Here is a 24,600-nt window from a genome sequence, read left to right on the forward strand (position 1 = left end):
CCGCCTATATAACTTTCCACCTCACTTGACTCCGTAACCGTATAGCTTCACAATATTGTTACATTCGCGGTTCGTTGCCATGTCAATATCAAACAAAATCACCGATTTCCCTCCATTTCAGTCAACGAGAACACTTTAATTGTTATTGTTGATGTGTGCTCTTGCTGTAGGCTCATAAGGAAAATGTTAAAAAGGAAACGTCAGCGACCACAGCTTGCGAGCACAAGGCTGAAATGGGAAAGTTTCCATCTGAAGACTGATTCTGAAAACGCGTAATGAACTGCCCGTTATATATCGCACACTGCAAGGAGTTAGTATTGCTGTGTTAACCCTGTTCGGTTCCACTTGCATGTGAGAAATCTTTCTCACATATGAAAAATATAAAGACAAACCTGCGCTCACGTTTAAGGGCAATTCCGCGCAACACTGTCACATCCATAACGCCAACACAATACTATGGTATTTAGTTGCCGTTATGGATATGACAGTTTTGCGTGGAGTTGTCCTTAAAGGAGAATTCCGGTGTGATATTGACCTAAAGTGTGTTGAAACATGATACCGAGTGTGAACGTATGTCTCATAGCCCATCTCGGCTTGTCCCCTGCACTCCAAAATCTGGCGCTAGTTAGCCGATGCTACCAACAGCTTTTTTCCCCAGGGCTAGCCATGCAAATAAATCACTGTTTTACACCATTTACGAAGCTCAATGTATCTCCACACTTCATTGGTAGACTTCCGAGGGCCCTGACATTTAAAACGAGACATTGAGAAATGTCACTGGTAGTTTACTTACAAGACGATTTATACAGACAGTATCTTCACAAAGTTTAGCGTTTGCAGCCATCTTGAATTTAGTCATGATAAGTCGTGCGACGAGTAAGAATGAACAGGTATGATAAGGGATCAGATTCCAAAAATAATTCTGTGGAAATGCATGGATTCCAGTTGCTGCTACTTGAAGAAACTGGAATCCATGCATTTCCACAGAATTATTTTTGGAATCTGATCCCTTATCCTTTAAATGGTGACAGCCTCAATTCTTGCATGAAACTTCACGTCACTGAATATGAGCCAGCCAGACTCCAAGGCCATCACCAAATCTAATCTCTTGTCGGCCTAATGTTCAATTTCGCCAATGACATGTCAACGACAATTGAGTGTTGTGTTGTTAACTATGATGTTACTTTGCATACCAAAGGACACTGGAAAAATAGGGGGTGGTGTTTAGCCTACATGGGAAGCCTAAGGCCTATACTTCTGTCATTCCACTTTACATTTCAAGTTACTTGCACATTAAAACTAGTAGAAAATGTAGGCTAGCCTATTTAAAAATCGTTGAATGAAAGTAACTGTACGTTAAATATCCAAACTTTTTCTTGTAACCATCTTTATGTGGCTCTTCTGAAATTAAAAAATATATAAATTTGGTAAAAGTGGCTCTCCAGGCAAAAAAGGTTGCCGACCCCTGGAATAGAATGTACCCCCATGTAAACAGAAGGCACAATTATTTTAAATCGGAATGACAAAAAAAAACTGTCCTTTTAGGCAAGTCCCTCCTAAACGTAGCTGTAATCTATTACAGTACACACACAGAACACAATTCTACAAGACTAGGACCCTTTCCTTTTCAATAATTGTTTTATTTCATATTTGGGGCCGTGTATATTTTTTTTCCAAGGCATTGATTGCTGTAGAATGTTAAATGCCAAAGTTTGATTTAAAAGCAGTCAATTTAAAAGCGGTATTTTTGTTATGACTTTGAAATTATACGTGACCTCAGAATCTCACAGTAAAAAGAGGTGCTGAAGTCTGACTTTGTGGTGGCTGATCTTTAAATTAACTTATTATAATCTTAATTGATGTGATGAAGGATTTTAAAATGTTTGACAGTAGTCAGTGTTGGTTCAAGGTTAACACTATAGAAATTTATGAAAATAATCAAAAAGTCATTAAATAGTGCAATAATGATTAAAAAATAAACACGTAAATGGTGCTCTCTGTATTGCAAACCTGGCCCATGTCAGAAGCAAGGCAGGCAGATCTACAGGCAAAAACCCAGACTGTTGCAGCTTCCTTCCTTTTTATAGCAGTCCACAATTAAAAAAAGCAATTACCTGCACCTGTTACAATGCAGTCAACTGCGGTCGAGACGTGCTAGGGAGTTTTCAAGATCAGTGGTCCTGAATTAAAAACACAGCAAACCAAACAAAGCATGTAAGTAAAATAATAATTGTGCAAACCCCAAACAAAGAAAACACACACAAATGGATCACAAAAACATACAAGTCTCCCCATTTGACACTGAGAGAGACATTGTAAATTGATGAGACAAGCTGTATGTAAATATTACTTAGTGAGAGTCCATTTTTTATGTAAGGAGAGAGTAAAAAAAAAAATTTGAAATTAAACTTAAAATTTTGAGATGAAATATCATGTTGACTTTAATCTCGACATTTCTTGACATGTCCATCAAAACTAATTAGAGAGAGCGACCGCTCCAAAGTAGCTGCCACTGAATCCGGACAGTCAGTCTCAGACTCAATCAGATGGCCAAGGACTCAACAAAATTCCTTGTGTAGCCTACAGTAGATGATTTGATCAAATTGTAACTAGTTACTAACTAGTTTTGAATGTCTGGAATAAAGACGAAATGTCAAGCTTAAAATCGATATTTCAACTTTATTCTCGAAATGTCGAGTTTAATGTTGACATATCGAGTTTAATCTTGTCATGGCAAAAATATTTTTTTTCTTTATGTGTGACCCTAATACTCCGTCATAGTAATGACTAATGTGCATTCAAGGTTGATATATCCTAAAACATCCTTACAGTCAAAGAAACATGATAATTATTCTTGGAAGAGTATTACCGGTAGTAATACCGGCCTACTATAAGTTACCGGTACTATACTATAATAATCACTGAATAAAGGCCATTTTCTCAAAGACTGGCAGAGAGAGAGAGAGAGAGAGAGAGAGAGAGAGAGAGGTCGCTGCATGTATTTACTTGCTCTGCATGCATAAGCAAAACCACAATATCTTCCCTGCTTAGTCTCTGATTTGTTTTCACCATATTGCCCTCTGGTTTGTCAGCTAATGTCCAGCCATGTCTCTGTATGGGAGGACGTGGGGTGGGAAGGCTGTACGGGGGGGCTTCTTTGTGATGTCTTCATTATGCTACATGTCAATGACAAGACAGGGAGCCGCAGGGCAGTCGGCCGACCCTAAAGCTGCAGAGTTCAAACACACATGCCACACAGGCTGTGGCAGACCACGAGAGCACGTCGACCAGGAGCACCGTGGCCACAGAATACATGCAGGGCAACAGAGGGTGTGCCGCTTCACCCCCGGTCTCGAGCAGAATACAGAATCACAGTGGAGGGTGTATATATTTCATTATTTCCCTGTCTGCCTTGCTATTTAAAAAAAAAAAAAAGATTAAAAGAGACGTCAGCTTAAATGCAGAAGCAAAAAGATTGGCGCTTTCACAGTAGCTCTGCTAAAGAGATACACAAGCAGAATATTTCAACCCTGGTGTGCGTGTCTGCATGTGTCCAGCATGGTAAAATAGCCATGAATATTTGAAGGCTGATGCCACGTTTTTTTCCCCAATGTGTCTGATTCATGTAGTCTCTAAGCTGAATTACTGTATGTACAGTGCCCTGAAAAACAGTAACACTCAGAAGAAAGTGTTGCATGTTGTTTGCCATAACCACAAACAATGTTTGGCTACCAACGGCGGTGAACTGGCAGAAGTATTGGACATGACGCAATACAGGATGAAGCAATCAAATGTCGAAAAATGTAAATGTTTCTCTCACTTCCTCTCTCTCTCTCTCTCTCTCTCTCTCTCTCTCCCTCACAGGCAGACACACACACACACACACACAGTTGTTCACCAGAATTCATTTACTCTGAATTTCACTCTGGCTATTTCTGACAGGGTCAGCTGGCATGACCAAATTGCTTTAGTGTCATACTTGACACAGATGGCGAGTCTGAAGCAGGGAGATTGAAAACTAATTATAATTGGCTAGAATCTCAGCCCAGTGTGACATAGGGATAATATCTCTCTGGACTGGCTTTTAATTACCCACTTACCAAACAAAGCCCGACAGAACGCAGGCAGAACTCCTCAGACTACTATTAATCCTATACTGTGGAACTCAAGAAAACACATTGGAAAGTCGCTGCCATAGATCCTGAAAGCTGTAACTGAAAATGGATTCTAAGCAAGCTCACTTTGTATAAACATTACTTATTTAACATATACATTATTATTGCCAAAGGGCTAAATTGGAATAGAAAACTGAAAGTAACTACAAACAGAATTCAGAGTTGATTTAAGTTAAGATAAACACATAAAATTGCTGGCACACTGGGGTGTCTGGAACTGTTTTAGGCTAATTGAGTAAAACAGTCTGACTCATATAAAATATTAAATAAAATCAGAAAAGCTGAACTGTAGCTCCTCACCCCCTCCTACCCTGCTGCTGTTTGAGTGGAGAATGTCCGTCATCGTGCTTCTCTCTCCTATTCATTCATACTCAGCCCGTAGAACCGTATAGTGGAATGTTCAAAATATGTTTCAATATGTTTCAAAATTCTTCACAGCCCACAATTTCTGTCCAATAATGACCAGATTTTGCACAGCTTCATCAAACCATCTATGTTTGGAAAAGCCAATTTTTGTTTTTATTGTGTGTGTGTGTGTGTGTGTGTGTGTGTGTGTGTGTGTGTGTGTGTGTGTGTGTGTGTGTGTGTGTGTGTTTGCTGTCTGATGATAATATCCAGTTGCCATGTCATCTCTGGTCTGCTGAGCTGCTTGCCCCCCTCATAACAGCTTGCAGCTATATTTATGTAATGTTGTTTGCCTTTACATTTATTCATTTAGAAGTTGCTTTTATCCAAAGTGCTTACAAACTTTGTGTTTGTCTCACATGGGGACTGCCACCTGTCTGTTGTGTGATGTTCTATGTACTGTGGGATGTACTGTAGATTATGAAGTGGATATACAGGGTTGTTGAATAAATGTAACTGAACCACAGCCTTTGTCCAATGCTACAGGTGTATGTGTGTGTGCGCGCGCACGCGCATGTGTATGACCCTGTTTTCACACCGTTTTCTCCCTTTCTGTTTGTGTGCTACAGGTGACTGTCTCCTCTGCACTCTGTTGTGAGTGAGTGCTTTCTCTCTTATCAGACAAATTATGCAGAAGAACGTGAGTGTCCTTAACCTCACACCCTGCTAGGTTTGTTTCTCTGAATCGTCAGCTGGTCACAAGGGGTGTCTTATCTGCATTTCGAATCAAATTTCAACTAATAGCTTTTTCGTTGTTCGTCAAACACACTTTCCCCCTCAAAACAGGATTAGTAATTAAAAGCAATTACCTGCTCGCTATTAATTTGTTCGTCTCACTGAGGGCGTGATTTTGAGTGCGGCGGCTCATTGCTATGCTTCAGTTCCTGTTTATACACACTATCTGACACTCAGTTAAGCTTTTGTGACTATTTTATGGAAATGAACAAAGGGATCCTAGAATATTTACCTTCAGCAAATGTATGACTGTCTATCACCAGCTAATTTGATTTCACCTTCAGAGCCCATGGTGTCCTTGCAATAGATGAGTCTCATGTTGTGCTGACAGGCAGTGTACCTGTACCTCCAAGTGGCAGAAAAATGTGGTTCTCTTCACATGTTTGGTCGTTTAAGTGAATGTCATGAATTAACGCCATGAGAAGAACTAAGCAATGTGCATTCCAGTCAGGTACGTAGTCATGCTGAGGTGAGTGCTGAAACTGTCAGTTGGCTCTTTTCTGGGAAACACAACTTGGAAATAAGCAGTCAGTTTCTTAACAATAGTGTGCACTGTTTCAAAAGAAGTGTGCATGCATGTGTCTGTCTGTGTGATGATGTGTGTGTATGTGTGTGTCTGTAATACCCCTGTGCTTTTTCGGCTTCATGAATTAAACTTGACTATTAAAACGGACTTGGCAAATCCAAGCATCAACAATAACACACATTCACATTCAGTGCATAATTTTTGCCTCAACAGTTTTGCTCTAACATTTTAAGACTTGGGCTGTTGTTTTTATTTGTTAAAATGTATCGCCTCGTCTGTTGGATATGGCTAGATAATCACAGCTCGAACTGCTGCCACCAAGGGCCATGTCTATTAAGCAGCAATAAAAAAACATTAAGCTTTTGTCCTAGTTTCTCCTGCTCAACGCTGCAGCTCTGAGGCTCCTCGCTTGAAGCGCTGCAGTGCGCACGCCAGCTGATTGACAGAATCCAAATTGCATTAAGATGAAAGGAGTGCAATGCAGGGATTTAACTGAGTGACTGAAGGGTTACGCATTCTGTCTGTGTGTCCTTGTCACATTCCTCATTCCATTTGAACGTTTAAAATACACACTTTGTAGCAGTGCTCTGCTTTATGATAATGATGTCCGCATGTTGAATTCATATTTTGATGCTAAATTCACCCCCCCCCCTCCCTTCTCTAGCTCTCCATCTCTCTTTCAGTCTTTTTGAAGCTTATAATGGCCTTATATCAAACACACCAGGCCCCAAACCCCATAAAAAATAACATTCTAGAGCCTCAAGCTCTTTCCTGGAGGACACTGATTTGTGTGGCTCATGTGCATGTTTTGCATATTAGCTGTACCTGTACAGTAGTTTGGTTAAAGCAAAACTGTCTCCCCAATTTAGTTTTTGCTGTATTATTGTGTTTCTGACACAGAATCACACCAGTCATTGGTTTGATCTCCAGGGATCTTCTCAGCTATGAAGTCATGTGATGGTAAACAAACTTGTAATTGCGAGTGCCAGTGCCTCGCAGCCAGGTGGCGAACCAGCGTTGCGATTTGGCTGTTGGTGGCCTCGGTGACATATGATGAGAATTGTGAAACATTACCTTATCAGTAGACATGGCTCTTTGAGATAATCTTTGCCTGTTGCTGGTCCTTTAGCTCCAAAACAAATGCACAGACTGATGTCCAGAGGGGAAGGGCTCAAGCCATGAGAAGTATTTACAATGGCAAGGTAAATACTCTGCGACTCTAGGGGAAGCCCGTTAAAATAAATACCCGAAACTGCATAGGATTGCTTTAAATAAAAGTTGTTTTGTGCAAAACATATTATAGCCTGGACTGTGTTTTAGGATAACAATCAACAAACAATTAACTTACATTATCACAAACTGACCCCTTCCACAAAGTTAATCAACATCCCAGCTGTGAGGAAGGCAAATGGTGAACTGCTAAGAGTAGGCCTTTTATGAGATAAAACAAATTCAATCTCAGAGCATTGGGTTAACCAGAAGATAAATACATTGAGACATGGCTGATGATATATAGCTTAATTGGAGTAGTCAAGTGCCAGACTGAATCGAGTGAAAATCATTGTGTGGCTGTCTGGGCAAAAACAGCTTCAAAGAGATCAATAATAATGTGTTATTGTTGTCATTCTACATCGTAATTTCTATTGTCCTTTCTTGTGTGCAGTGTAGTGTGGAAATGTTTTTCTTGGTATATCGCCTCTTGCTGATATTGGGATGACCATCTGTGTTGCACTCGTGTTCTGTTCTGTTTGTTTGACTTTAAAACTTTTAATTCAAAAGTAACATAATAAAGAAGTAAAGCAAACACAAAATGAGAAAGGGCACACATTATATTTGTGCACTGTGCTGTAGGCTTTTAGATTGAACTTCCCAGAGAGATGTCACCTGTCATGTCTCTGCCTCCTATATGACCTCAATCAGTTGATTGGTCCACAAGGGCTAGACCACTTTCCCCACGCAGATGACAAGCAATACCACACAATAATTTCATTGTCACTCTCGCACAACCATATTCCTCAGTTTGCCATCGAAACTTGACCCGTGCAATCATGTCTGCTCACAGGCACGTGGACTGTAATCAGAAAGCCGTAGTTGTCAGCAGTGGCAGCCAATGGGGTGTAACTGACCAGCATGGACCTGGCCGCTTAGAGCCTGCCATTAAAAAGCCATCGCACGTCTTCCTGTTGAGGGAACTGCCTTTCACTCCAAGGTTCAGTCTCGGCGTATGCGGGTCTGCATTCTTCGCTCAAGGTATTTCATAAAGTCACGGTCTATTGAACGTATTCCAGAGGAATGAAATAGGCCAAAATTACTTATGACTGCAGTCACACTCTGTGACCTTGTGATCGGTCCATGTATGAAGTAAGGCCTACCCTCCCACACAAACTTGCGCACACACACACACACACACACACACACACAAAAGCGAAGAAGCTTCCATTCCAAATTTCCATTCAGCTGCTCTATGATGAAAATTTAAATAGTGAGTGAATGATATGAACGAATGGAGAAGCAAGTCTTTGATCACATGCACTTCAAAATAATACATGTACTGGTATTACACATGTATTACTAATTTCTGAATGCTTAAATACTAATAGTGATTCTTGAAGCAAACTTTCTGAACATATGAATGCTTGAAGCCAATCTATTCACCAAGATTGCCAAACCGAAAGCACATCCATTGCTTTACACTCAGTTTGTAATTTTGTAGCTTTTTAAATTTGTATTACACTTTTTTTTGCAAAACTGTCCGTATTGGTGTCAACTGTTCAATTTGCCCAATTGTCTTCCCACATTGACATGTTATAAAACTGTTTTAGATCAGGAGTTCATTCAGCAATCAGAACTTGAGCCCTATACGTAGCTGTTTACTATATTTCAAAACTGCTGTTAGATGTCTATTTGTTTTTGTGTGAAAATTAGAATGAGACAAAGCATCAAGAGATATTGAGTTGGGGTAAAAAATAAAGATTTAAAATAGATAAAAGTCATATTTTATTCATAATTGAAAACCCCACAGCATAATCACATAGGAAAAACCAAGCAATGGAAATACATGACCAAAAAAGTATCCAGTTATGTTTTCTTTTCACTTACTAATCTCTTGTAAGAGTGAAGGCTGTATCAAATATTCTGAAGAGCTAAAATTCCCATGCAGCCTATTTTGTAGAGGCTTTTTACATGCAAAATGAATAGCCCCTTATCGATGTAAAATTCCTGCCTTAGCAAAATATTTTGACCGAATGAAAATGTTGAATTGATTGTACTATGCTTTAAGTGCTGTAAAGGAAATGTGTCAATTCTACCATGGACATTGAGTATCTATCTATCTATCTAATAATCTGCACTGATCTAAGCATGACTAGACACACCTACAGTATGTCTGCACAGTCTCAGCCTGTATGCAGACAAACTCCCTTCCTCTGACAGTGGTGACGAAGCTCTGGCATGGCTGCTGTCACACACACTCTAGCCTGCATGCTGTGTAAATGCCACTCGCCATAGCTTTTTGAACCCATCTCTTTCCCTCTTCCTCTGTGGTATTCTGGCCAGATCAGATTTAGAAAAGGTCAGTCTGACTACTGCGCTACACACACACACACATGTGTTCATCACCTCCCGAGACTGGCCAGATGTGACACTGTACTGAGCAGCACTGCATGGGCACTGTGGTGATACATGAATCACCTGCCAAGCCATCTCAAAGGGACTGTATTTTATTTGACTTCAATGAACCATTTTACAGATAAACGCACCTACAAATGTGTAGTCATGACACATTTGCACCACATGGGTAAAAGTCTTCCCAAAGAGATGCAAAATGTATCTACTTACAGTAAGGTTGACCCACACACACACTTATTCATTCATGACCGTAGGAGTAAATCACAGGTGAGGTGATTTGGGCAATTAGAGGGCTTTGTTAAAGAATACTTTGTGAAACTATGAGACATTTTTACCGCTCCAATGAGAGGGAGAGCAAGCCGCCACCTGCCAAATCAATTCCAGAGATAGTTGTTTCATGTGTGACCCAGAACAGCTGGTGCGGGATGCAGGCTGCCTGTCAACACACTCCAGAGTAGCGACTGACAGTCACCCTCTGCCAAGTTATGTGCTGTTCCTCCATTGGTGTTTAGAGACTGGACCAGGATATTGAAAGGTAAATGACTGTTCACTGCTGTGTTTGCAGACTTGTGCTAGTCTTTCTCTCTCTCCCTGCTTAGTGTAGCAGGCAGACCTTGTCTGCTTGCTTGCTCTTTCTTCCTGGTCTCTCCTGGCCCCTCTGATAATGAGTGGGTGGGGCCAATCATTCAATTAGGCCCACCATGTGCTACTTTAGGAGCTCTACAGCAAGAGGCTCGGTAGGTTCCACTGTTTGTCCCTAGGCTGAGCACTGGGGTCTACCGGCCATCAGGTATGTTGCTGCCCTAATGCTGTAGACTAAAATGTGCTTGGCTTAGCTAAACTCCATTTCTCTGTAGCCCTAGATGGATGGATATGCTATCCTCATCTGCTGTCAGTGGAAAATTGCCATAGAGAAGAATATGGGTATGTATAGCTCTAAAATAAATTGATGTTTGGGTAAATGGTATCAGGTTTGATGTATTTTGTTTGTCTTCCAGGTAGCACGGCTTTTCCATCCGCGTTGCCCTCAGCGTAGGTCGTGCTGCTGTCTTGTCTGTCTTAGTTTTGTTTGGTTTCTGTTTAGCTTTGCTCGCACTTGGCAACTGCTTGCATTGTACTTGTACCCTTTTGTTTTACTTTACTTTATTATCTTAGTTATACAGTGTCTGTTTATTGCATAGTCTGGGAGCAACAACTTTTAACTGTTTGTTAATTTGGCAGGCAGGGTTCTCGCTGGCGGGAGGCTAGTCCGTCACCTAGTGGTGGTGCAGTAAAGATGCACATTTTGGTGTGAATTATCTGAATGTTTACTGTGGTCTGCGGTGTCATGATTTGATCTTTCTTGCTGTGTGTGTGCATGTGTGTGGGCTCTAGGGCACGTTATCAGTAGTCTGCCTCCCCCAGGTAAGCCCCTGCCTTGCTCATCCTGCTCCATCGTGCCTCCCCTGTGGAACCTGTGTTAGTTGTGATCATTTTAAATAAACAAAAGTGCAACAAGAAAACATAATAAATATTTTTGTTTCCTAACCCAGACTAGTCTTGTCTTTTTGCAGCTCTCCCCCCTTCCTTTTCCCTGGCTTCAGTTAAATAAACTTGGTCATGTTTCCACTGGAATTCACATCTCTGCCTCGTGTATATGAACCTGTGTGCTATGGTGCAATTATGTGTGCTCTTAACTCATTTCCCTGGGTGCTAGGCCCAGGGTGGCGTAGTCTGGCTAAAGTGATTGGCATTTAGTGCCGTCCTCCCCAAAAACCTTGCCCTGCTACATTCGCATGCCTCTGTTATCAGCCAATCCCGGTCATCATCATCTCCAGACATCAATCACGGTTGGAGCCCCTCCCCCATCAACAACTCCTGCAAGCCACTGCTGTCTCCTGGCTGGTTCCCCCCCTACGCTACTCTGGACTGTGAACTGTGCTACTGTTAGTCTTTCATGGACAGAATCTACAATATTTATCTTTTATATTTCCTCTGACTTCTGTGTTGTGAGGTGTGTTGCATGGATGGGAATTAAAAATGATGGGATTTGATGTGTGTGTGTGTGTGTGCGTGCGTGCACACTACAATTGTCATGTATGTGTTGCATCTAAAATATCTTCATGTCCGTCTATGCTTATATACTTCACTCTGTTGGTGTTGATGTGACTTTCTCTGGGACTCTTAAAATGTCTGCTCCTACACAGGCAAAGCTCAAAAGCACTCCAGTAAATCTGTGGTTTTCTCTTACCCTGGCAGTGCCTCTTGCAGACCTCTATCTAGCTGAAACATATTGCTCCCTTATGAAAAGGTATGACAAGTGCATCTTTACTGCAACATCTCAAGCACTGAATCCATAAAACAAATCCTCCAGTGGGAGCAAGAACTCAGGAGGGCAGCATTGTCCACTGCCGAGATACAGTATACTGTATGCTTATACAACAGTTATAGATCCGGTCGAAATATTTATTAATTTCTGATTGGACAAAAGGCATTCCATGAGTCATCACGAGTGGGCGTATCCCGGCACAACCCCACTCAAGACTTTTAACTGCTAGTAATCACTCCGCATAATTATGGCATTGAATAGTCCAACACAAACATTCCATTCATTCATAGTGAGAGAGCAGTGATTTCATAATGTCACATTGGACTGAGAAAAACGCAAAGTAGGTGGCTGGCAGACAGGTCGTAAAGAGCTCAGGCGTATTTTTTGGTCACAAAATTAGAGATTTTAGATGTAATAGTGCTTGTTTCTCGCTAACTTTTACAAAATATTAGGGAACAAACCCTACATTTATTTGTTAGAAATACTGCCATTTTAGAGTTACAGTAGCACCGCCATATTGGATAATTTTTTTGCGAGTTCAGTTTCAAGCAACATACGTCTCTCGAGTGGTGTCACGTTGCTTGGCAATGGTAAACGACAAGCCTAAAGATTAGAATTTATTTTGTGGGGCTGTAATTGCCTTCGGCAATCGGCCTTCACCCTCGTACCTATGGCCAAATTACAGCCGTGGTGATCTCCTTTACCAAACCCACTCCCACTCAAGTCATATTGCTTAACTATACATTGACACTGTGTGTGTGTGTGCATGCATATAATTACAGGTTGTAATTTACAGATTATACATCTGTATCACCTCCTGTTGTTGATGATAGTGGCTACACCTGTAACATGCCATCACAGTAGGCCTAACACACTTGACCCTGCAACATAATGGCATTAGGTGACAACATGAATAAAGGCATTCATGAGCCCTGTTATTGATATCAACCAGCCACATAAAAGAGCAGATATACATATGCATAAGTCTTGCCATATTAAATTAGCATGCAGACAAAGTCGTGTGGACAGCTGGCCATCCTGTGCTGGTCCTCTGTCCGCCCACCCCCCCCCCCCCCCACACACACCACGTTGGCCTCTCCCTGACTCTCAAATTAGCCTAACTGGCTAGGTCATCAAGCCTACAGCTCCTGTTTTCAGTTCTCACCACCATCAGGGCATTTCCACTTATCACCCACCTCACTATCATCGCACACACACACACACACACACACAGGACTGGAGGAGTTTAACGTCTACCTGCTTAGCATTGTCACAAGGACCCAGTTCAGAAAGAGAGGGGAAAAAATAAGCAAACACAGTGAGGTTCAGTCACCACAATGCTCTGCAATTAAAAGCAGAGAGAGAGTTTTCCTTTGCAAATGATGTAGGCTACAGACGTAAGCTGTGTTTGCCTTGCAAAAAAAAAGAGAGAAAGGCATGAGAAGTCATCTCGGCAATGAGCAGCACCACCCGTGAATGCTAATAGTTTGGGCTGAACATCGTTAGCATTAGCATATATTTCTCACTGTGTTGGCTGCATAGCTTACTCACTCATCTTTCTGTGTGGTTGGTATTGACATATGACTCAAATGAAGCATGGTCAGTTACCACTAGAAGCAATTGTTCCTCGTGGGGGTTTGACCCCCAAGGGCATTTTAGCACAGCATGTGGCTAAAGAATGCATTAATTATCAGACAAAATCTTCAACACCCTCCCGCACACCCCATCCCTCCCCCCTTCTTTTCCGTCATGCACCATTTTTCTGCTCTGAAACATGACAGCTTAATAAAGGGATGCTTCCTGAAGGCTAACCCCTCCAAGCGCACAGCGGGCTGTTTGCGCAAGCTGGGAGATCCATTAATGTAAATCTGACATTTTAATTGGGTTACGCTGAGGAACAGAGAGCAGAGGACAACCAAGGGAGCAAAACAATAAAGAAGCCATGATACTGTGTCAGGAACAACACTGGAAGGAGCCTGGAGAATTTGTTTTGTTCAGATGGAAATCGTAAGGATATGATTTATGTGAATGGTGCTTCCCATGGAGCACTTTAGGATCCATTGCACCACTTTGTAGATACAACGTCACTTTCATTTTTGCTCTCTGGTTTTTAACTCCTAATGCAGTAGGATAATGTGCCATGTCAAGGGAATATGATTTCCAAAGCAAAGGGTTCAAAGACTGTCTGACTATACTAAAGGAAGACATAATGAGACCTATAACAGAGCAATTTACCCTCTGACCTTTAATCAAAAGTACTGCTATTTTCAAGGATGCATAGAGAGGCCAGTGCAATATATAATATATTCTGCTGTATTTCATCAGGACAGTAAATACATCTTTCCTCTGTACAGTATATGGAAGAAGAGCCTTAATTATGCAGGCTGACGGAGGCTCAGCAGTCACACAGGCACACAGTCGTGCGAGACCACTCTGCCTTCAGCATCAGAACCGGCTTCTGTCACCATGATGAACCTGCTGCCGGTATCCATCTTGCTCGCTCACCAGATGGTGGCTTTTTCCTCCTGTGGTGGCATACGACTAACGTGGCCGCTTCTCTGGAAGGGATGACTGGGCGCTGCCACCCTCACACTGACAGGTGTGTGCATGTGTGTGAGTGTGTGTGTGTGTGTGGTCGCATGCATGTGTTAGCCTATATGTAAGTGTGTGTGTGAGTGTGAGAGGGAGGGATTATTTTTCCTGCACTGCCTGATTGAGGTGTCATCTCCTTGTCTATTGGCTGCTCACATTTACGGATTGAAATGCAGAGTCAAGGTAGAGATGATGAGGAGGAGGAGGACGACGATGACAACGAACGAGAAAGGAGGCGGTGTGTGTGTCTGTGTGTGTGTGTGTGTGTGTGTGTGTGTGTGCAAGTGAGGGAGAGAGAGGGGTGTGTGTTTGAGTGAGTGGTGGTGGAGGTGGGGGGGACAGTGTAGAGGCTGGTGGTGGCAGTTGATGGAAGGGAACTGTGGTGGAACAAAGTGGATTTCTCAGGCAGATGACACAGCTGGGTGGCATTAATTCAGAGCCTTCACACCGTCAGAGGTTGGCCTAACGGGTTGTGCACATTCCTGATAGCTGGGGAGCCCATCCTCCTGGGCGCATCAAACACCGGCGCACACATGATGCTCTCTGCTTACTAATGACCCGTTGCTTTGCAAACACTGAGTTCAAGCATGGGATGCTATTTTTGACTCAAAGGCACATGTTATTACATGCACAATTACTTATTTTATTCACCAGCATGGATTAAGGTTTAGATTAAAGGTAGGGTAAGTGATGCTGAATGATGTTGTGCTTGTTTATGCTTATGTTGCTTATGTTTATGTTTTTTAGCAGACACTTTTGCAACTTACCTTATATTTGAACCAAAAAGCAAACACAACATAACAGAGAGGTAGCTCAACCCTCCGCCCAGTGCTCCCTGAGAAACTCTACACAGTGTTTTGTTATTGTTTGAGGTGGCAGGTTGCCCCCACTATGTTTGTTTACTATTCACAGAGCCAGGGCTGTGTAAGAAGACCACTTTGTTACAGTGTACTCAGATAATGGAGAGCTAGCAAATCATCGTGAGGAGATCATTTGCTAAATGTTACAAAAAATATTGCGTGTTAGATATCACTTCGAATCGCTTATCCTACCTTTAAGGGATGTAAAAAAATCCTTTCAGAGGATACACTATATAGACAGAGGTATTAGGATGCCTACCATTACATTACACCCACAGCAACTTTGATGACATCCCATTCTAAATCCATAGGCATTAATATGGAATTGGTCCCCTATTTGCAACTGTAACAACTTCCACTCCTCAGGGAAGGCCTTCAACAAGACTGTGAAGGGTCTGTGGGAATTTTTGATCCAGAAAAGTATTTGAGGCCAAACACTGATGTTTCATGAGAAAACCTGGCTCACAATATCTGTTCTAAATCATCCCAACGATGTTAAATGGTGTAGAGAACCCTGTTTTCTTCAAGTCAGTCATGTTCTTCCAACATGTTTTATGGACCTTTTGTTTTGCACTGTGGACAATCATGCTGGTGAAGGGAGGATACTGTAATAATGTTTTTTTTAAGGGGTTGGGCTTGGGTTAGTGAAAAGAAAACCTTAATGCTTCCCTATACATGTGGGACAAATCTATGCGGTTGTGCCATCAAACACATTTGACATGATCTAAGAGAGGTTGCAAACCCAGATTTATTGTCCAACATCAGTGCCTGACCACATAAATACTCCTTTGAATGAATGGGCACATAATTACACGGACACTTCTAGGCTTTAGCGTTTGCCTATGGATTTAGAATGGGATGCCATTGATGTTCCTGCAGGTGTAATGGCAGGCATCCTAATACTTTTGTTTAAATAGTGTATCTCAGCCTGTCTTCCTGAGAACTACTGTATGTTGTGTTGTCTATGATCAGCAAAACGGCAGACTGGCATTATTTTCTGAAAGATGATGTTCTGGTGGATTATCTAAATACTGTATATATGGTGAAAAACACACGTAAAATCTGTTATCATGTCTTTCTTCTGTCTTTGTGTTTTGTAACTTAATTTACCATTTACCGTATGTGTAGCTGTGGTCTGCAGTCACACAAACCTCTGGCCTGCCACAAGACACCCAGGTTAGGGTGTTGGGTAAAGTGTGTGGTAACACCTCATGAATATGTTTTTATGGGGTGAAGAGCCCTGCAAGAAAGTCATATGACTTTCAAGGACATCAGTGTAGCAGAGAGTGTCATGGGTGTGAAATGATTGTGATTTATGCAGGGATGCTGTCAGTAGTAGATGGATAATAACCACAAATGACACAAACTGTGATTCCACACAAATCACTATGATCAGGCAAAGCGGACTCGAGCAGAAAATGGTCCAATTTTTTGGGGGCCAATGAAAATATACAACAACACAAGACATAATGGTCTCTCCCATGAGTGCTTGGTCTGCATAGCTGTTATACAGCCTGTGGGTAGTGGCTGTTCTAATTAGTGGTTGAACAAGGTTAGTTAATGTTGCAAACTCTGACCACTGCTTTTAGCACTGAGGAATACGGAAGCAACGAATAGCCTACATTAAATGAATGACATTTTAATCAAGGAACACAATTTCCATTTTATAATCATAATTTTATCTCTAGCCAGTGAAAACAGAAAATGTTGGGGGGTATATATTCTCTTTCATAGAAACAAAGGGGTGACCTGTGCCATGAATGTTTTCAAATATTCATGGGAATGTTTCGATGTCTACTCTCCAACTGGAACAGAACCTCTTTCCCCCATCTGATCTCCTATTTTAGCTGTAAAGCAATAGCATGCCTTTGTTTGCCTTCTTATCTAGGAAATAAGCTAGTTAAATAGCCATGATGACTGACAGGACTTTTCCTCTCTCCCTAACCCACCACAGGGGGCTCAGGTGCCAACGCTTTAGAGTCAGCAATGGTGGGCTTGTCACATTGCCTCCTGCTGTCAGGGTTATTTATGAGAGTAAATAGGCCAACTTCTGGCTAGTAATTACGGAAAGGGTACACGTCAATTACAGTAGACTGGCTAATTAGAGTTTATCCTGTAATGCTTTCTATCGCTTCTTCATTCCCTGTGTCTGTCTCTCTTCTCTCTTTTTTTAAATGACTCTGAAAGCCTGGAATTTTACATTAATGTCCCGGGAAGATACATGTTACTGTATTATCCAGCACTTCAATGAGATTGAGTTGAATTAAAATGATTTCTTAACCAATCTGACTCCAATTTATTATAAAATATACTGCTGGCTATGAAATACTAACCAATAATCAGTAATATGTATGTAGGGGAAGGTGTATGGGCACTTATTGTGTTTCTACCTTTTCTTATTGGGAGCCAAGCAGATCAAGAAGCATCTTCTTCTGCTATTGGAGCATATAGATATGGATTTTCATAGAACTGTGTGGTTAAAAAGTGGTGAAATTTGGCACACTAATTGGGGACAGCCCTATGAATAAACTTGACTGATTTTCTGACTGGTCTCAAGCACCACCAGTTTGTCAAAGCTGGATGTACTTTAGGGCAGGTAACTTTTGAACCACAACTGGTTTAAACGGTCTTAAACTCAACAATGGTATCACGATGGAATCCAAGGATTAAGCCGAATTCAACGCATCCTATCGCATAACCATTTACTTATCAAAATACCTGACACAGCCAACTTGCTTGACACGAAACTTGTGAGTGCTTACCGCCAAGTGTCTAATGCCTAGGCAAGTGCCTAGGCAACTTTGGACAGCTGACTGGCTTGGCCCCCTCATTGCAGCAATATTTGTGTGAAAATGAGCCTAGCTTCAATATGTCTTTTAAAGGGACCCTATGTAGTTTTGGCAATTTCTTCGCTGTTTTCTCGCTTTTTGCTAGCAGTTTTCTCCTTACAGCTTCAGAGTATATTTTTTTATGACACTCCTCGCTCAGTCAGTCTGCCGTTTCCTCTTTCCCGGTTCAGTTGGCCCTGCCATGATGAATGTCTGAGAAACTCTGCTACCTTGTTCTAACCAGTGCCTGGAGTGTATGTGTGTGGTGCCCAGGGCCGGAGTGGGGCCACTTTTCAGCCCGGGAGTTTCAGGCCCAAGACCGGCCCAATTTTTCCATAGAGGTGGAAATTGGATAAATGAATGTAGTTTTTATTAGTATGGTTCAACAAATGTTTAAAGGTTATATAATAATTCACTTCAACTGAGAAGTTAACAAAAAATATTCCACAAGTTAACAAAAACAGAAAGAAAGAAAGAAAGAAAGAAAGAAAGAAAGAAAGCCTTTGAAATGTAGCCTACCCCATGCTTCCACAAAGAGGCATATTGAACTAATGTTTAGGCTACATTCTTTTTGCATGGGTAGGCTATATTGTTTGGTGATTTAGCCTAAGCTACTCCTTTACTACACCCTCTTCTGAGCAAACAAGGCATATAGGTTTATCATGTAGTATAATTGCTCTTTCTTACATTAAATAACTTTAAATTATCCTCTCTACTTGTCCCTGTAGTCATGGCCTCCTCATCACTAATTTAGGCTACAATTTTTACCGCATAGGCCTACACAGATCAAGCTTCAGTTTTGTTATCAATATTTGGATACTGCAAAGTCTATGAATCAGATACAAAAGGCTAGTATTTTAAGTAATTTAATATGTTGCTTGCGAATAGCTTGACAACGCTACAATGTCCAATATTAGCCCAATAATTACATTGCTAATAATCATTGCGTATAGGCTCTCTCTCTTTACCAGTTGCCACTTTTGTCTGTAATCTGGAAGCTATGCACATTTAGCAGCATTCTACCTGGCCGTTTCACTCCCTCCTGGCCTCTTTCTACCATCCATCCTTCCTGACGCTTATGGCTACTGTATGGCTGGCCCGGCTGAGAAAACTTTTTGGAAAAGACGGGCTATATGGACCCAAACAACTCTTTTTGGGAGGGGAGAACTCCTTTACATGGTAGGCTACAACCCATGCAGAGGCAACGGTGTCATGCACAGACTGCGGAATGTGTATAGCCTACTTATAGACTAATGTGACAAATGTCGATATTTTTTCATCGACCGGCCCAAAAGTGAAGCGGCCCACCGGGAATTCTCCTGATTCTCCCGATTACCCACCCCGGGCCTGGTGGTGCCGTAAAACAATTCGTTACATCGCGTGACCGCAACACTTTCTGACTCTGAGGCCAGCTGCTCACCGGACCAAAGTTGCAAGGCTAGTTTTTCTGCTCACAGATGCTAGGGGGAATTGAGACGGCCACCATTCAACCTGGAAAAAGTCATATAACCATATACCTTAAGTTGGAAAAAGTCATATAACCATATACCTTAAGTTAAGGTAAATTAAGCTAAAAAAAAACTGCATAGTTCCCCTTTAAAAATCACCCGATGCAGAGTCAGGTGTTGCCTGCCCGTGACGAGACCCCTGGCAGCTGCCTAATGAGTGTGCGCTTTAATTATCCACAGATGAAGATGGTGGCAGAGGTCCGGTGCTGAGAGCAGCCCATCGCTTCATCTACAGTGTCTCACTCGCCCAGCTGAATACCAATGTGCGACGAAACCTGCACACAAACCACAACAAAGCCTGGCCACGTAGACAATGGCATCTCGGCAGACGCAGGCTTTTTGAGGCCACATTTTTAATGAGTTGCCCCAGACAGACACAGTCTGCGTGCGTGTGAGTGTGTGTGTGTGTGTGTGTGTGTGTGTGTGTGTGTGTGTGAGAGAGAGAGAGAGAGAGTGTGCATAAGTGTGTGTATGTGTGTGTGTGTGTGTGTGTGTGCATACATCACAGTGAGAGGTTAAGACTCTGATGGCTCTGGTTGTCAGTGGGTGTCTTGCATTACATGTCTCGCACTCCTGTTTTCCGTCTCCTTGCCAGGAGACGTGTAAACAGACCATCTATAGAGTGGCCCTGCCCTTAATCCGAGGAACTGACACTTTGCATAGTGCCACAGTGCCGTCTCCTGAGACGTTTCTGCCCTGGTGTAGTGTGCCAAGAGGTGAGCTATCTATCTATATAAAAGCCCACCACATGTGGCACTGCCAGGCTTGTGAAGCAAGGCGGGGTGAGACGAGAGAAGGGAACCGAGGGGGCACTCTCGCTCGAGACCAAGGGGGCGAATGAAAAGATGAAATATTTATGGGGGAAATTGAATCAGGGACAGCTCTTTCTGTTCCTCATTATTCAATAATGCATAATCCACAGTATATGACTTGGTTTTTATTCCCCCCGCAGATGGTATTACCAGCAGAGGGTTACACTACGGACACCTCCCTCTGCCCTCTGTACAATAATTGCCTGTTCCAGCTGACTGGGTCCATGTATCTCCCCAAGATAATGCTCGATGCAATTAAGTGAGCAGCACACGTGGAATTTTTCCTCTAAGGGGGGTCGCCTCGACCGTTCTGAGCAGAGGACAAGCTGTTACAAAGAGAGAGAGAGAGAGAGAGGAATTAAGTCATTTGAGATTAAAGTGAAGATGTTAATTTTGGACTTTCTTGTTCCAGAATGCTGTCAGACGGTACAAAACAAAAAGTGCAAAATGTTGGCAAAGGGGTGAAAGAAAAAAAAAACACACAATGTGGTAAATGAGGCAGCGTAAATGTCCTTAATATTCAAGGGCATTTAGCATCTCAGTTGTGTGGTTGGGATTCAAATTAGGGATTTCATTTACCCCCTCTTTAGGGTTATTTGGATCCTAAAATTGCCAGAAGATATTCACCAGAGCTCTGTTTTCATGGCTAATTGATCTGTGCTGAAATCTGAACACATGAGCCAAGCCCTTGTTGCAGCTCATCCAAGTTCACAACGCTGATCAGACACAGAGTGCATTTTCTCCAGGTCGATGTATAATTTATAATTTCACACCAAGAGCATGTTTTTTTTCCACATCTTGTTTGCTGGCTTGCATTTCAGTGGCAGTGGAGATGGAGTGGGTTGGGGGGGGGGGGGATGTCTAAAGGTTCCTACACTATTAAAATGTTATGTACCTGTATATGAATGTCTGAGGAAGCATAACAAATCAATAATCTGCCCTATTAAGTTGCTGTCTTCGGCCGCTCTCCTCCTCCCAGGAAGGGAAGTAAGGATGAAAACTGGGGGGGGGGGGGAATTGCTCTGTGTCAGTAGTGTTTGCATCTTGCGGCTTCAATTTAGCCCCGGTCCAAAAATAAAGAAATTGCTGCCTCCTGCTTGCCTTGAGCTGGGAGAAATAAAGAGTCGATATTTGCTCCCAGGGACTGGGGAGATGACACGAGCATAAATCACCCAGTGTGCACCTGTCTGAAGCGTCAGAGCCAGAGTCATGTGTCATTGCGTTTAGCATCGTGCTGTGGCTCCCCTCCTTGTCTAAATCAATGCACCAGAGGGGGCTCACTGCTGCAGCCCCACCCAAAGCATGCCACTGGGAAGAGTTTATATGGTTCTGTCTGTAAGATTTCAGCTTATTGCACTGCCGCCACCATTTTCAGGAGTGCATCGAGACTATGCTTATGTGACTTGGTTAAAATAAATAGAGGAAGATTGACTGTGCAGTTTCACGAGAGCTGTAGTTTTGGCAGAAATGGCACATTGTCACTGTTACAGGGCTGAAACTACAGGATGACAGTTGCCACTGTTGAGCCTTCTAGAGGAGTTGTGGGCAAAAGCCAATTGTGCATTGTCGTTAAATCTTGCGTCATGTTGTGTAATGTGAAATAGACTTGGTTGTTGATTTGCCACTGAGAGTAATCCCCAACCTGTAGCACAAGAAATGTCCTTTACTAGCTTAATAGCTCCCAACACACAAACTTAATAGAGAAATTGTGCCATCAACTGTGAAACCGCAATGTGAAAACACCTTTCTCGGGTCTGGAAAATATGAGAATTGGGTCTGGTCACCACCCAAAGGCTGTTGCACCTCTGCTGCATCCCCAGTAGGGGCGCTGTGGTGCCTAACATTCCCCAGGCCTGTGTGGAGGCTAAGTGGTTTCTGAGCGCTTTGCAGCAGCACGTCCAACTCTCAGTCATCTGAAATGAAGACAGAGCTCACCGTTCCCCGCCGTGTCGCCACCACCCATCTCTCTCCAAAAGCCACGACACAGCATCACACGCTAACGCATCAGTTACCCAGCTGTTTGGTTGAGACTAATAGCGATCTGATGCTTCCCCATATCTCCAACTGACAAGGGGAAGGACGTCCGCAGGCGTGGGGAGAGGACTCGGAAATATCACGGGGACAAAAGAAAAAGCACCCGGTGCCCTTTTGGGAGAAAAATAAGCCTGTCCTCAAATACAAAAGGGGTCTCGCATCAGTTACTGAGGGAGCGGCGCAGAAGGGCCAGAGGCAGAGCATGCCATCATTATGAGGAAATGGAAGTGCATGAGATCCCTGAAAGACTGATTGTCTCTCGTTGACCACTGTTGGTCATTGTTGTTGCACAGCAAAGGTCAATTTGTGGCCTGTTGGATGAGGATGGCTGTTGTAAAGGATGTGGCGGAAGGTAGTGAGTATAAACAGACGTGTTAATGTTCTTCTTCTTTTTTTCTTTTTCTTGGGCCCTGAAGTTATTGGGGCAGTCAGTTTAAAAGTAGTTTCAAACGCACTGGAGCAGAATGTCAGTTGAATATGGACAGAGGAAAGAGAAGTTTTGCTTCCTTTTCCGTTTTCTCTCTCTTTCACAGTTTCCTCTCTCTCTGTCTTTCGCTCTAATGATTTGGCAGAGTTGTGAGTGTATTGTGACTGAAAGCCCTTAATTAGAGATGACAAAATGTCCCCAAGCCCACACGGAGGACATAAGCTTCTGCTTTCCCTGTGAGGCCACTGGCTGAGGCGTATGCAAAACACCCACAACGTTGGATTATACACACACACACACACACACACACATTTTCTCTGTCTCTATCTGCCTCTCTCTCTCTCACACACACACACACACACACAGACAGACACACAGATGGGAGTGCAATATAAATCTGTCACATTAGATATGAAAGCCACATGGAAATTTACTGGTTTGCTATGGCCTTGGAAATGAAAGCAAGGATGTTGAGAGTGCAGGTGCTGTTGTTGTATTGCTTGGATTATCTTTACATCCTTACCCTGATATTCTCTCATGGGGAAGCTGATAGTCATTTGAAGACACACCCAATACATGGATTTGCCCCTAACAACTTGTCATTAAGAAATCATTTCAAGGCCATAAAATGGTTTGGATATAACCTTTGCCTCACTTTGTGTTCACAGAGATTGTGTACAATTGTACTCCAATGCTGGTGGAATCAATTATATATTATATATATTATATATCAATTATATATTATATATATTATAAACCACGGTTTGATAATGTATCATGTAATGGTGGTATAAAGCACATTTTAAAGTTATTGTGTATGATCATGTGCTATATAAATTTGAACAGGAACTTGAATAACTTACCTGAACATTAGAATGGAAATGGTGACTCGTCCAAAAAGTATCAAATCACTCAAAATTTCAACGTGTTTACAGTAAGATAGCAGACAGGATTTTTGTCAATAGCTAATAACTACCAAAAAGGCACGAGGAAACACGAGGAGTCACACAATTACCACTGATACACTGATATAATACTGATGAAGGATGTAATGGGTTGTAAAAACAGGTGTACACTGACTCAGAAGCACATTGTGTTCAATGCTGACTGGGTGATTCAGTGCACTTGAGTAGAAAGTAGACCTTAGACTGAGGAGATCTAAATGTTTGTCTAAATAAGATTTGGAGAGAGATCTAAATGTTTGTGCATGATCTTGCCAGGAAGTGGTAAGTTATGTTATAAAAGTCTGTGTCAAACTATTCCTCTCGTATCTGCTCATCTTCTTTCTTTTCAGTGCATGTGATGATTTAGGAGATACTAAGTCTTACTTCTGTGGTGCTATACTTCCTGCTTCCCACACATCTTGTGTTTGTGGAACAGAGGTTTCGATTGAGCAATAACCCCCGAGAGGCCGTGGGTTAGCCTACACTGATTTTAGAACAGCTAAGGGGCGTTGTTAGGCCCGATGCGCAAGCGGAGTGCCTCAAATCCCCCTTAGCTGTTCTAAAATCAGTGTAACCTACGGATTCGAGTGGTTTATGCTTTTCTAAAACGGTTACTACATATCTGGCAAGATTTCATAAAATAAAGGCACAGCAATGAGAAATGTAACGATTTATTCATAGATAATCATTCTTCTGCCAAGAAATATATTTCCTCTATCTGAATGGTTGCCAAGCAGCGTTGAGATGCAGCTACTTCCAACTTTTCTATCAAGTTGTGGTAGCGCAGTAATATAGAACGAAATGTGGTGAAGATATGTT

The sequence above is a fragment of the Alosa pseudoharengus genome, unplaced genomic scaffold (assembly GCF_046254945.1).
Source record: "Alosa pseudoharengus isolate Yale_2024_CS ecotype anadromous, Long Island Sound unplaced genomic scaffold, YU_APseudo_1.1 YU_APseudo_1.1_scf_12, whole genome shotgun sequence".
In the NCBI taxonomy this organism is placed as follows: domain Eukaryota; kingdom Metazoa; phylum Chordata; class Actinopteri; order Clupeiformes; family Clupeidae; genus Alosa; species Alosa pseudoharengus.